The sequence below is a fragment of the Mus caroli genome, unplaced genomic scaffold (genome assembly GCF_978045245.1).
Source record: "Mus caroli unplaced genomic scaffold, Mus_caroli_1 scaffold_1, whole genome shotgun sequence".
Classification (NCBI taxonomy): Eukaryota; Metazoa; Chordata; class Mammalia; order Rodentia; family Muridae; genus Mus; species Mus caroli.
In genome coordinates this window covers 160538170-160550283 of record NW_028227256.1, presented here as the reverse complement: position 1 = coordinate 160550283, position 12114 = coordinate 160538170, and the positions used below count along the sequence as shown (strand labels likewise).

At 41.6% G+C, this 12114-nt stretch overlaps 1 protein-coding gene across 1 annotated transcript in view; it reads left to right on the top strand.

Moving 5' to 3' along the window:
* The first annotated feature begins 6737 nt into the window (after nt 1-6737).
* The window catches only part of Fmo1 (flavin containing dimethylaniline monoxygenase 1), a 33310-nt gene continuing 27933 nt past the window's right edge, over nt 6738-12114 (top strand). Inside the window, exon 1 of the mRNA XM_021157252.3 lies at nt 6738-7097. The gene's annotated coding sequence lies outside the window, so the exon portion shown is untranslated. The remainder of the gene's footprint in view (nt 7098-12114) is intronic.

Below are 12114 nucleotides of genomic sequence, written 5' to 3'. Positions count from 1 at the left end.
CCCGTACCTCCACACACACACAGTAGATAGATAGATAGATAGATAGATAGATAGATAGATAGATAGATAGATTAAAGCAGGTTACTGTTTTTGCCAACTATTAAAAATTCTTTTCAAATCATTATGTTAAATTACCAAGCCTGGAAAAGCATTGTATGGGTTCCAGAACCCGAGTTTTTATGCTGGTTTCATGAGGACCCAGACACACCCACTCATCTATTGCCCTGCTTTTGTGCTCCCGTGGCAGAGTGGAGTATTTGCAACAGGACCCCGTGTGTGGGCCTCAAACCCTAAGATCTTTAGTGTCTGACTCTTTGCAAAAAGCATGCCAACCTGCTTCCCATGTGCCAGGCAATGCTCACATGGTTCCTCAGACCTCAGCTTACTCTATCATTGTGACTGTCCACTGAAACAGCTTTGCCTACCATCCTGCCCCTACAGAAGAAGAGATGGAAAACACCTGTTAGATTGATGCTAAATCAGATGTTCTATTGGAAGATTGATTCTAAGACAACATTACTGTTAAATTAACAGCACTAAAAGTTTTACAAACCTCTTCATTTATTCCCACATCTTCTGATAATCATTTTTTTAACCAAAATGCCTCTGAGAAGTCATTCAGTCTCCCTTTGCCTCTGTGCATCTTAAACATGAAGCTACCCCAGACCAACTTTCTAGGTTTTTTTTTTTTTTCTCCAAACCACAATCCACAGACCACCTACTTCAGAGAACCTCACAGTTCTTACAAGTTTTTCATCATAGATATAGCAATAGCCTGCTCAGTCAGCATCTCTACTGTTTCCAAAGCTGTGCACAGGAAACTTAGGAGCCGGGGAGTTTGGAAAGAAAGACAGTCTTGTGTGTGTGCGCTCACTTGCTCGCTCACTCACGCACGCGCACGAGAGAGAGAGAGAGAGAGAGAGAGAGAGAGAGAGAGAGAGAGAGAGAGAGAGAGAGAGAGGCAGGCTATCTGATTTCAACCAGGTGTGGAAACACACACAGGTGTCCTAAGACTCAAAAGGCTGAGAGAGGGAGACATGTTTGAGGCCAGCCTGGGCAACACAGAAAGCCCTGATTCAAAATAAGGAAGGAAGAAAGAAAGAGAAAGGGAGAAAGAGACAGACACACAGACACACACACACAGACACACACACACAGAGATACACAGACAGATGTGGAAAGGGGACAGAGGGAAAGAGATGTGAGGATTGTTCCTTTCAAGGACGAGTCCCCGGTCTGGCCTCTCCTGGAGCCAAATTCCTCCTGCACTCGGGTACTTCCTGCTGCAGTCAGCAATGTTCACTCTTCTGAACAGACTGCGAGCCTGTTCCCACCCTCCTCCAAATCTCTCCCCATGAAGATCCTCCTTGCTAATCTTTCATATAACCACATGGGAGCTCCTTGGTTTCCTCTATAAAAACCAGATGTGTCACATTTGTTCTGTAGAGAAAAGCAAAGACATTGTTAGAGGGAACTACCCAGGCCATGACTATAAAAGAATTTCAAACAACCATTCCAAAACATGAAGGCTTTGAAAGCTTAACCCAGAGGAAGGGGCTTCTTTGAAGCCAGTCTTCCTCCCTGGACACCACTCCTGACCTGGAACAACTTTGGCCTGCTTCCACGAGTTGCAATGTGCTGACAACAAGCAAAACCGACTTGGCCATCCTGCCCTGTGACCTAGGAACAGATCAAAGCAGCTAAGGCAAAGCCTCTCAGCATTGGACTCCACTTGATCCAGGTCAGATGCCAAAGTGAGATGGAACATGCAAGGTGTAATTAAGGAAGATACCTGTGTCGGTGAATAAGGGGGGAGCCTGGGAAAGCTGCAAAAGTCATCATCTGCCCACAGTGCAAGCCCCAGCCTCTGTGATGGAGAGACAAGAAAGATCGGCTGTAAACAGCACACACTGATGTACAGTGGAAGTAAGAGAACTCGGGGCCACAGGGCTGTCGATGTCAGAGAGGCCCAGAGAAGCCTGCATTTCTGCCCTGCGAATCTTAACAAACCATCATAAGGACTGACCATTCTACCATGTGGGTGACAAGTGTTCTTCTGAGGCTTGTAGCATGTGACTGTACTTAGTCTCTTGACTGTAAACACTACGGATTCTGGGGCAGGATTCTGCTCGCATGTCATGAGGAGGTTTGCTGCTAAATAGCTCTATACTTTAAGCAAGTGGCCAGTAGACAGTGGATGATTGTGTAAAGGCATCAGCTCCCCGTAGGTATAGCTCTTCCTGAGCTATGAAGGTTCAGCAACCTTTGTGACCTGCATAAACTACTCAGAGCCATTGTATGTCATGAACAATTCGATTTTACTTCCTTATACTTAGTGATAGCAGCCCTGTCTCAAGATTGGCATCAAAGGAAATCAGGTAGCCCAAATCTTATGACTTGTAAGTGAGATCCTTGGCTTTCAGAGCCAGGGCGACCCACTTTCAAGCCTTCACTGTATGAAGGTACACAGGATATTGTAGCCATGATATGTTTGTATTTTCTATTAATTGCCTAGAATCCAAAAATGACATATCACATCAATTGGCATATTCCATCTCTATTCATCAAAGATGAGAATTATTCTAGCAATGCTATGAAGTGCAGGTTGTCAAAGAAAACATTTTAAATGTTTGTGTCTGACATCATAGAATAAAACTGTGTTGATGTACATAGCAATAAATATTACATTAAATTAACTGTTATAGTATCTAAATAAGAATGGGAACTGCATTGTTATGCAATAGCTTCACAAGTGCTAGAGAAAATAAAAGCAAGACTTTGAGAAAACAAGTTTGTTTGTTTTTTAAGAAGAAAGGAATCGAAATAAGAAAACCATAAAGTTGGTAGGATGGGAGAATGCTGTGTAGGGTCAGTGACACCTCACCTTTAGAGTATTCACTAAAATGATGAACATATGCAGTTAAAGAAAGGAGAGTTTTCAAAAACCAGAAAAGCTGAGCTCCAAACACAGGCTGATGGGAGCAGACAGCAGCAGCACAGTTAGAGATCAGGGAGCTGTTATTAATAAAAATACCACAGAGCAGTAAATAAATAAAGTCATGGGGGCAGCATCAAGTCAGGGACATATGTCCAGAAACAGGAGTATACCAGCTGCTATTCAGTTACATGTGTTTCAAATAAGTTCTCTGGTTGTCTAAACTTAGGCAGGTTTCTTAAAGGGGTCTATTTCTCACAGAGAGACCAACTTAAACTCATGACATCATAGAAAAGCCTACACACCCCCCACAAGCAAGAGCAATCCATTCATCCATTTGACATTCAGTAAACACTTCTATGTGTCAGGCACTATACTATATGTGGTGATACCTACACAGCCAAAGAAAACTCAGATGACAACATTTTAAGTTTAATGCATTATAAGGCAAGCTCTTGAATGCCGAGCTATACATCCAGCCTTCTTTTTTACTTAAGAAACAAACAACAGTGTATATCCAGGGTGGGGATATTGATCGTTCTTTAAGAGGACTTACTGCTCTATCAGAGGACCTGAGTTCAAATCCTAGAACACACACTGGGCAGCTCATAAATTTCTTTAACTCTAGCAGAGACACATTTAAACTGGCATTGAATAGCCTTGGGGCTCCCCCTCTATCTTCCTCCAGTGCCTTCTTTCAACAGACATGTTCTCACAGATAAAAAGAATAACATCAACGTGTAAGAGAATGTGCCTGGGAGAACTGGCTCCTATTAAAGATGTTTGCTTTCTTAATGAAACACAGCCAAGAAAAGTACTTTATGTAAAGGAATTGAGGACTGGAAATCTGCATACATTTTAACCTTTGGGGGTTGTTTTTGTTTGTTTGTTTGGTTGGTTTGGTTTGTTGTTTTTGTTGCTGGGTTTTTTGTTTTTTTGTTTTTGTTTTTGTTTTTTTGGCATGGCATGAAAGGAAAAGGGTATAATTTATAAGTAGGGCTAAAACTAACCCCATGTAGCTTTTCAGCTCTAAAATTATATGGCTTTAAGAACGAATCAAAGTGGGAGAAGAAAAGGAGATTTAAGACGATGGGACTGGAGAAATGGCTCAGCAGTCGAAAGCAAGTACTGACCTTGCAGCAGACCTGAATCCAGTTCCCAACACCCACATAAGATAACTCACAACCTCCTGTAACTCCAGCTCCAGGGACTGCATGTCCTCTTCCAGGTTCTGCAGGCACCTGCAATCACATGTGCACATTCACACATACTGATTAAAACTAAAAGTGAATTTTTAAATGGAGATGATTTTGAGATAGAATGAAAGATTCAGCAAACAGCCTTCTAGTTCTTTGCTTAGTGCTGGCTGGGCACAGAGCATTCATCACCAAATAGCAATACTTGGAACTAAAACAGAATTTTTCTTAGACACTGGGGACCTTTTGGCACTTCTTACTGGCCTATCCAAGGCAGAAGAACATCCTTCTTGAAAGTGGATGGTTGTTGGGCTGAAAATGAAGAGCTTGTTCTGTCTACTTATGATTCTGGCCCAGAAAGGACATGTTGCTTACTTTGGCTCTCAGTTATTTGAGCAGACTAACCATGTTTCCAACCAACCACTAGGGAGCCATATAGTGCAGATCTATACTATTTCCTAAAGTCCACACCCACTCCAGTGAAGTCTGAGTGGCAAGTCCAAAAGCTTAGCTGCAGTCCCGAGGCAAAAAGTTTCACAGAAACTTGTCTCCTGAAGAGTCTCTGGTGCCCCATAACCAGATTTGTCCCTGCGATAATGTGGAGGATCTTGCATGCTTTCTTCCAGTATTTTACTGGATAAGAACTAAAAATATCAGGGCTAGTTCAACAAAGTAAACTTAGAATTACAGCCGAGTCACTCCCATATGCAGGAATTTACAATGGTCTAGGAACAAGGAGGGTTATGGTTTAAGGAGGAACTAGAGTATTGTATTATTCATGAAAAGGTTAGCAAGAGTGGAAACACCCTGGTGCTGGATTATTCAATAAACCAGAATTGCACCTGGGCATATTAGCCCTTTCACCTGGATCCTATCAATAGCTGACTTTAGATAGGGCTGATAGTACCTCAGTTGTAAACTCTGCCTGGTTCCTGCCAGTCTTTATGTATGCATTTTTCTGTTTTGTGTCAGATAACTTCAATGTACGTTGGCTGATGTGTCACTTAACTTCTTTGTTTTCTTCTGTAATATAAGTCTGATGCTCACTTTGAGACATTACATTCAGATACAGCACTCTCTCTGTGCCAATGTTTGTTTATCACTTTTTGCCAACTTCTTGCTCACCTGTACTAGTATCCTGGTTCCCCATGGGTTGAAGAACCAACTGAGTCCAGTCCGAGGCACTAAAGAGAATTTATTGGCTACCAATGTGGCTCACTTGACTAACAGGCTAGAGGCCTTTTTTCATCCTGTATCCTTAACTATAGGTGACTAATATTGATCCCTAAAAGCAGCCAGAATGGAAACTACCAGTGAAGGTCAGATGCCTCATTCATTTAATAATTAATAAAAGTCTCTGGCCAAGTATGGAAATGAATATAGTAAAATGATCATGTTTATGATCACTCAGTAGCCTAATCTCCCTTATGTGCAGTTTGTCTCCACCTGGGCCAAGTGACACCTTCAGTGTTCTCCATGTACACACCAATGTAATTTGAATTTGAATACTAAACTTTGGACAATAACCTAGCCCTAACTCTTAAGATGCTTCTGACTGAAGGTCACATTCAAAGGGACATCTGAGCTAACAGTCGTCCTGAAGGCTTACCTTTTGGTCAAATTTAAGTTTTGAATCCTTCAATGACTACCATCCTCAGAGCTTCAGGAGGGTAACTTGAACTAAGAACTCACAGCTAGCAATGTTGTCGACTTGCCAAGTGCTTAATGAGTCAGCAAGATCAGAGCTGAGCTGAACAAATAAACGGAATGTTTGATGTTCTCTAGCATCCTCCAGAAGTGAAGTTACAGGCTGTGCTGAAATGGTTAAGAAAATATTTAGCCTGTCAAGAGCCTTTTACTGTCTCAGCCCACCGGTGTCTCTTGGAGTTTTCTTTTCAGGCCTGTAGGAACCCCTTCAATACTGAGGATCAATGATAAAATAATAGTTGAGCAATGCATAACACTATCAACCCCCTCACGCACCAGAGTTTCCTACGCACATGACCTTCTCACATAGACTACCTCATCTAACTCCACAATAACTATTTGAGGAAGCCATTGAATTACCTATTTTTAATTGAGGAAGCTAGAGTTGAGCAAAATCAAACATTTTTTTCAAAGATTATTTTGATAAAAAAAAAAAGCTAGTGAACACATTAGAAGCCAGGACTCGTGACTTCGAAGGCTGTGTACTTCTCACACATCTGTCTTGCATTTCCCGAGCACCTGGACAATCATCTACAGTTAAATGAGCTTTAAAATGTGTTTAATAACGTGAGTAATATATGTATTTTAAAATAGTAATTTTCTCTAAATGAGAAATGGACCAAAAGTCTTAAAATGCAAGTTTGATGTAGCATCTGTTAATATGATTGTGAATTTATGTAGCAGCTGTTAATTTTATCCTTAGCCCTGGGAAGAGTGAAATGAAAGATATCATTATGAGTACCCAATTTAATTTATAGTTTGCAAACAGAAGGATGAGTTTTAAGTACATATCACCAGGCAGTCTGTCTCTCAGCATACCACTGTTGCAAGTAATCAATTGAACATACAAACAACAGCTAACCTTGGGTTCCAATTTTTTTCGTAACATTTCTTATCTCTTAGACCAGGCTCATCCTGTGTGCAGGGAACTCCCAGACACTGGCTCACATAGACTATTTTGATTGTTTCTAGCTCTGGAATCCTAATTGTGTCAGGGCCACTGGAATGAGCAATTACAGCTACTTAGAGTCAGTAACCCCATAAAAATCTCCGATTCCTCTGGGTGAAGAAGGTGGAGCTGAGGTTTTCCTGTTTTTCTTATTGTACATCTGAGAGGAATCGTCTCAACAGAACACAGCTCCCTCCGAGAGTGACCCTGGAGGAATTTTTCAACCATCTCTTGCTCCAAAGTAAGGAACAGAACTCGAGACCTTGTCACGGGAACATAAAGTCAGATTACTAAACTTCTGTATTGACTGGTAAGTCCTCTGCTGGATGAGTTATTACGTGCTTTCCTCAGCAGCCTCTAGCACGATATGAGTTAATGGTTTGTAAGGTATATCTACCACATATCGGTATGTTACATTAACTGAAACAAAAAGCAAGCCTTTCTAAAAAGTTGACTAACTTAGGTTTGCACATCACCAATTTTCTGTTTCTGTGTTTCCTGCTCTATTCTGTGCCTATGAATCAAGTTTCTTGATTTTTGTACTATTTATAGATCTTATCTGCTAATCTTCAATCCACAAGTATCCAGATGAAGGCTTTGAGAGTCACTTCTACAGTTTAATTCCATATATTTTATGTAAGCATAGGAAATGTGGGTCTCAATGTCCAGTTGTTTTCTTAGAGTCTTTACTCTCTTAGGGAACTTGTTATAACCTTGTAAGAGGCAGCATGTGTAACGTGGTGGCTGGCTTAGGATTAGGCTTGAGAAAGTAAGTGTCTGCTGTTAAGAGGTTATGAATCTCAGAACATACTCTTGTTCCAGCCCAGGTCCCAATTGTCCATCTGAATCTACTACAAGTGCTAACACTTGAACTGACACAATTCATTTAGGGATATGCTCTTATAGGGCAGTCTATGCCTATCAGTATTCTGAGATATTGGCACTCACTAAAGAAGAATGTGGGGGTATCTGCCTGTGTGGATAAAGATGCCTTCCTAGTGAACGTGTAAGTGAGTCATACTGGTTAACCGATCCAATGCTGAGCTCAGTTAGAGGATAATCTCCTGAAAAAAAAACAAAAACAAAAACAAGAAGGTCTCCAAGTCAATTTAAAACACACTCAAAAGGTAAGCCTTGGATTAGAGGTTCCCAAACTTCCCAGGTTTAAAGTGATGATTTGCATGTCAGCAATTCCTTCACATTAACCCCAGACCAAAGTTCCTATTAAGTAGTCAAGCCCAAACAAATTTGTGCTTATGTTCTAACCATTGTAGGTGGTTGTACAGATTATAAAGAAATTGAAAGAAAAGTCATTTTTATTTCACTCATAATCACACTCAGTGTGGATTTATGGGGCGGCTGAGCGCTGTAGATTCTCAGATCTTAGGATCAGCTAAAGACAGGACCTCTTCGTGTGTTGTTCCTCATAGAACACTTTCCCACTTTTTATCATAGAAGCTGTTGAGCCCCTGCTTCATAAAACTGCATGGGGAGGACCTGGGGGGGGCGGTTATTGAATGGAACATAGCCCTTTCTCACGTTAAAACTATGACATGCTCCAGGCTCATGCCAGTATCCCAGCACTCTGAAGGTTGACTTGGGGGATTGGCAGAAGCTCAAGGCCAGCCTGGGTTACGTTGTAAGTCCAGACCAGTCTGAGATATAGTATGACACCCTGTCTAATGCTACGGAGGTGAGGTGGGAGTGGGTTGGTGGGGCGGGGGCACCCTCATAGAAGCAGAGGGGAGGAGGAGTGGATAGGGGGTTTGCAGAGGGGAAACTGGGAAGGGGGATAACATTTGAAATGTAAATAAAATAACCAATAAAAAAATACTTATATCTGAGCTACCATAAACTACGGTTCAAAACACTGAATATCACTGTGCTCTCTGACACTCTTAAATAACTCAAGGCCCCTCTGTCTTTGGAAATGAGATTCCCCCCCCTATGCCCACATAGTATCTCAATAATGGAGGGGCATGCTCAATCTGACCTTGTTTAATTATTTGTGTTTTCTGTCATTGATGTGGAGGAGACAGTACAAAATCCATAGGAAAACAGTCATTTATGACCCTGTCGTTAAACATTAGCAATTTTTGTGCAACCAAGCGTGATTTCCCAACTCATTTGGAAATCGGTGTGGTTTAATTGTTTTATTATTTTTGTTAAGTTCCTATTCCCTCTATAACACCAACCTTAGCAAGCTCGCTGTGGTTTCTTTTTTTTCCCCCATTCTTTACTTTTTTTTTAATTAGGTATTTATTTCATTTACATTTCCAATGCTATCCCAAAAGTTCCCCACATGCTCCCCCACCCACTCTCCCACCCACCCACTCCCACTTCTTGGCCCTGGTGTTCCCCTGTACTGAGGCATACAAAGTTTGCACAACCAATAGGTCTCTCATTCCACTGATGGCCAACTAGGCCATCTTCTGATACATATGCACCTAGAGACATGAGCTCCAGGGGGGTACTGGTTAGTTCATATTGTTGTTCCACCTATAGGGTTGCTCGCTGTGGTTTCTTAATGTATGACTTGATATCTTCCGTACTCTCTTAACCTTGACAATGCTTTCTTCATAATAATAATATTTTTTTCTTTTAAAACTTCCAAATAATAATTGGTCTTTTTTTGAAAGTTCTAAAAAGTAATAATACTTTAAATGCTAATTTTGCGTCAAGATGTAAAATAAAATAACTCCACAATAATTAGTAGCATTAGTAAGCTATTTCCATTTTTTTTAAAAAAAAATGTCTTGGTTACCCACCAGTGCTAGAATTACAGGCATATGACAACAGGTATATTTGACACAAATTACTTTCTCTCAGGGCCTGAGAGCTACTCTCAGTGCTGCTTGTACATTGACAGGGTGATTTATACAATACCTGAGGTCAGGTATACCTCTAGCTTCATATTAGGGAAGAGGAAATGGAGACAAAGACATAAATTATCTGCTCTACTGATAATTATTCAGCACTGAAATCCAAACCCACGTCACTAACTTGCAACACCATCAATACTGAAACAAAGCTCCCAAGGAAATGTGTTGCTCAGAAGTGTCCAAGTGAGTCTGGCTCACACTGGGTCACAGTGGCAGACTGGTGGAGGGAGGTGTTCCACATACTGCATAGTTGATAAAAGGCGGTTATGAGGCATCAGCATACGACTCAGGATATTAACCTCCAATACAAATTTGCTCTGTTATGGTTTTTTATTATTATTGAAAAGCATGCAAGATGATGGTTTCATTCTACCCAACAAGAAATCAACCCATTACCAAATATTTATTCAACACTATTATAACACAAACATCATACTAGGAACACACACACACATACATCAAAGAAAGTATCCTACTTTGGGAAAGCATGGCCTTGTGTAGGAAGAAGACCCACAGAAACGACCAACTTAATCAATAATAAAATGTAGTGTGCCCTTGGGTGCGTGCATACTGTAGCTTCCCTAGGAATAAAGAGAGAGTTGAGCTCACCATGTAGTTGGGCAGCTACATATGCCTCACAGAACCACTGCCACCCCAGAGCTATTCCCTGGCTCTGGGCCTGTTGCCTCTCCTCCTCTGACTGCTGATGTCCTAGTGACCCCTCAAAACCTAAAGCAACCTAAAACATTTCCCCTTTCCAGCTCTTACTCCAATTTAGAGATAAAATATCTTGGTGTGTAAACAAAAATAATTGAAATTCTTCCTTTTCAAGTTTGACTTTCCCACCCAACTCACTGCTCTAAACAAAGGTTCAATAGAAAGCAGCATACCAGGATTATCAACAAAGTCCCTCGGTGGGTGTTTGATGCCTGAATTAATTGGAGAATGATCTCCAAAATCTACCTCTAGGATTCTTAATGGCATCCGATGCACTCTCTGCATGAACTTTTCATCTACCCAGACTGTCTCCAAAACTTTGTGATCTAGACCTAGGTAAAGTGAGTCTCAGAGTTTGAAATATTGGTGAATGTTTATAGTGAACCTTTGCAATTGCACCACGAGTCCTGATCCTAATCCTTTTTCTCTGTGAGGGAAAAGCAGGTGTTCTCGTTACTGTATCAAACTCTCCAGGTAAGAGTCACTGTGATGTGCTCTTTTGCAATGTGAACCTGGGACACTTTAATCCCTTGTCTGAAGACTCCACTTGTTTCTCAGGCGAGCCTCTGTCTGAGCTTCTCCTCTACTTCTATTAACAATAGAATAGATACATTCTTCTTTCCTTCTGTCAGCAAGCCTGTGCCTGAAACAACACTCCAGGCCAGGAAGCTGACCAGCTGCTCTCTGCTGAATAAGCATTCTTTGGGTCACCGAGGAAGGACCAGCCCCTACTAACTAGCTTTCTCTGGGACAGCCACACTCACCCTGCTGACCTCCTCTCTAGTTTCAGTAAATCCACAGGGGAATTACCTCCCTCTCTGTCTTAATCCAGTTATTAGAAAAGGTTTCTCCCTTCCCAGACAGTAAAAGGTAGCATGCATTGCTTCTGGCTGCCCTGCTAACACTCTCCAGAGCCAGCAAGCTCACGGCTTTCAATGTCAACGTTTATATGCAATGCTCTCTTTTTTTCCCCTAGGGTCGGTTTTTGTTTTGTTTTGTTTTGTTTTGTTTTGTTTCAAAAAAAAAAAAAAACAAGAGGTTATTCTTCACCGAATGACTGGTAAGGTACCAACATTATACCCTGTGTCACAATGAGGAAACTGGGACCCAAAAGAGATGAACAATTTTTCCATGTCACCACACTGATTCCTAGTAGAACAGGGACCCAAAACAGATACTGACCAGGCACCTAAGCTCCAGCTCTGACTCTAAACATAAGGTCAAGGTACTCCTCTGGCATCCAGGAAGAGGGAAACTGTAAGTGTGCCATTCTATAGTGTTCATTGTGGTCTAACCCTTGCCTCTTCTGAAAGGAATCTTCTAGCCTTCCCTGGCAATGTCTAGCTAATTGCTATAGAAAGTGACCTATCTTACAGCACCTTTAAGACACCCGAAGAGGGGAACTTACGATTCAAGAAGACAGTTCTGTGTTATGGAATATAACTCAGTCAGGGGCTTCTACCCCACCTTTGGCTATTCAATTCCCAGATAAATTTTAAAAACCAAAGAACATACACAGGCTGGACCTAGGCCTCCCCACACATGTGTAACAGATGGGCAGCTTGGTCTTCACATGGGTCCCGAACAACTGGAGTGGGGATTATCCCAAAAGCTGTTACCTGTACACAGGTTATGTTCTCCTAGCTGGGTTGCCTTGTCTGGCCTAAGTGGGAGAGGAAGTGCTTAACCTTGCAGAGACTTGAAGTGCCAGGGAGTACCCAGGCGACC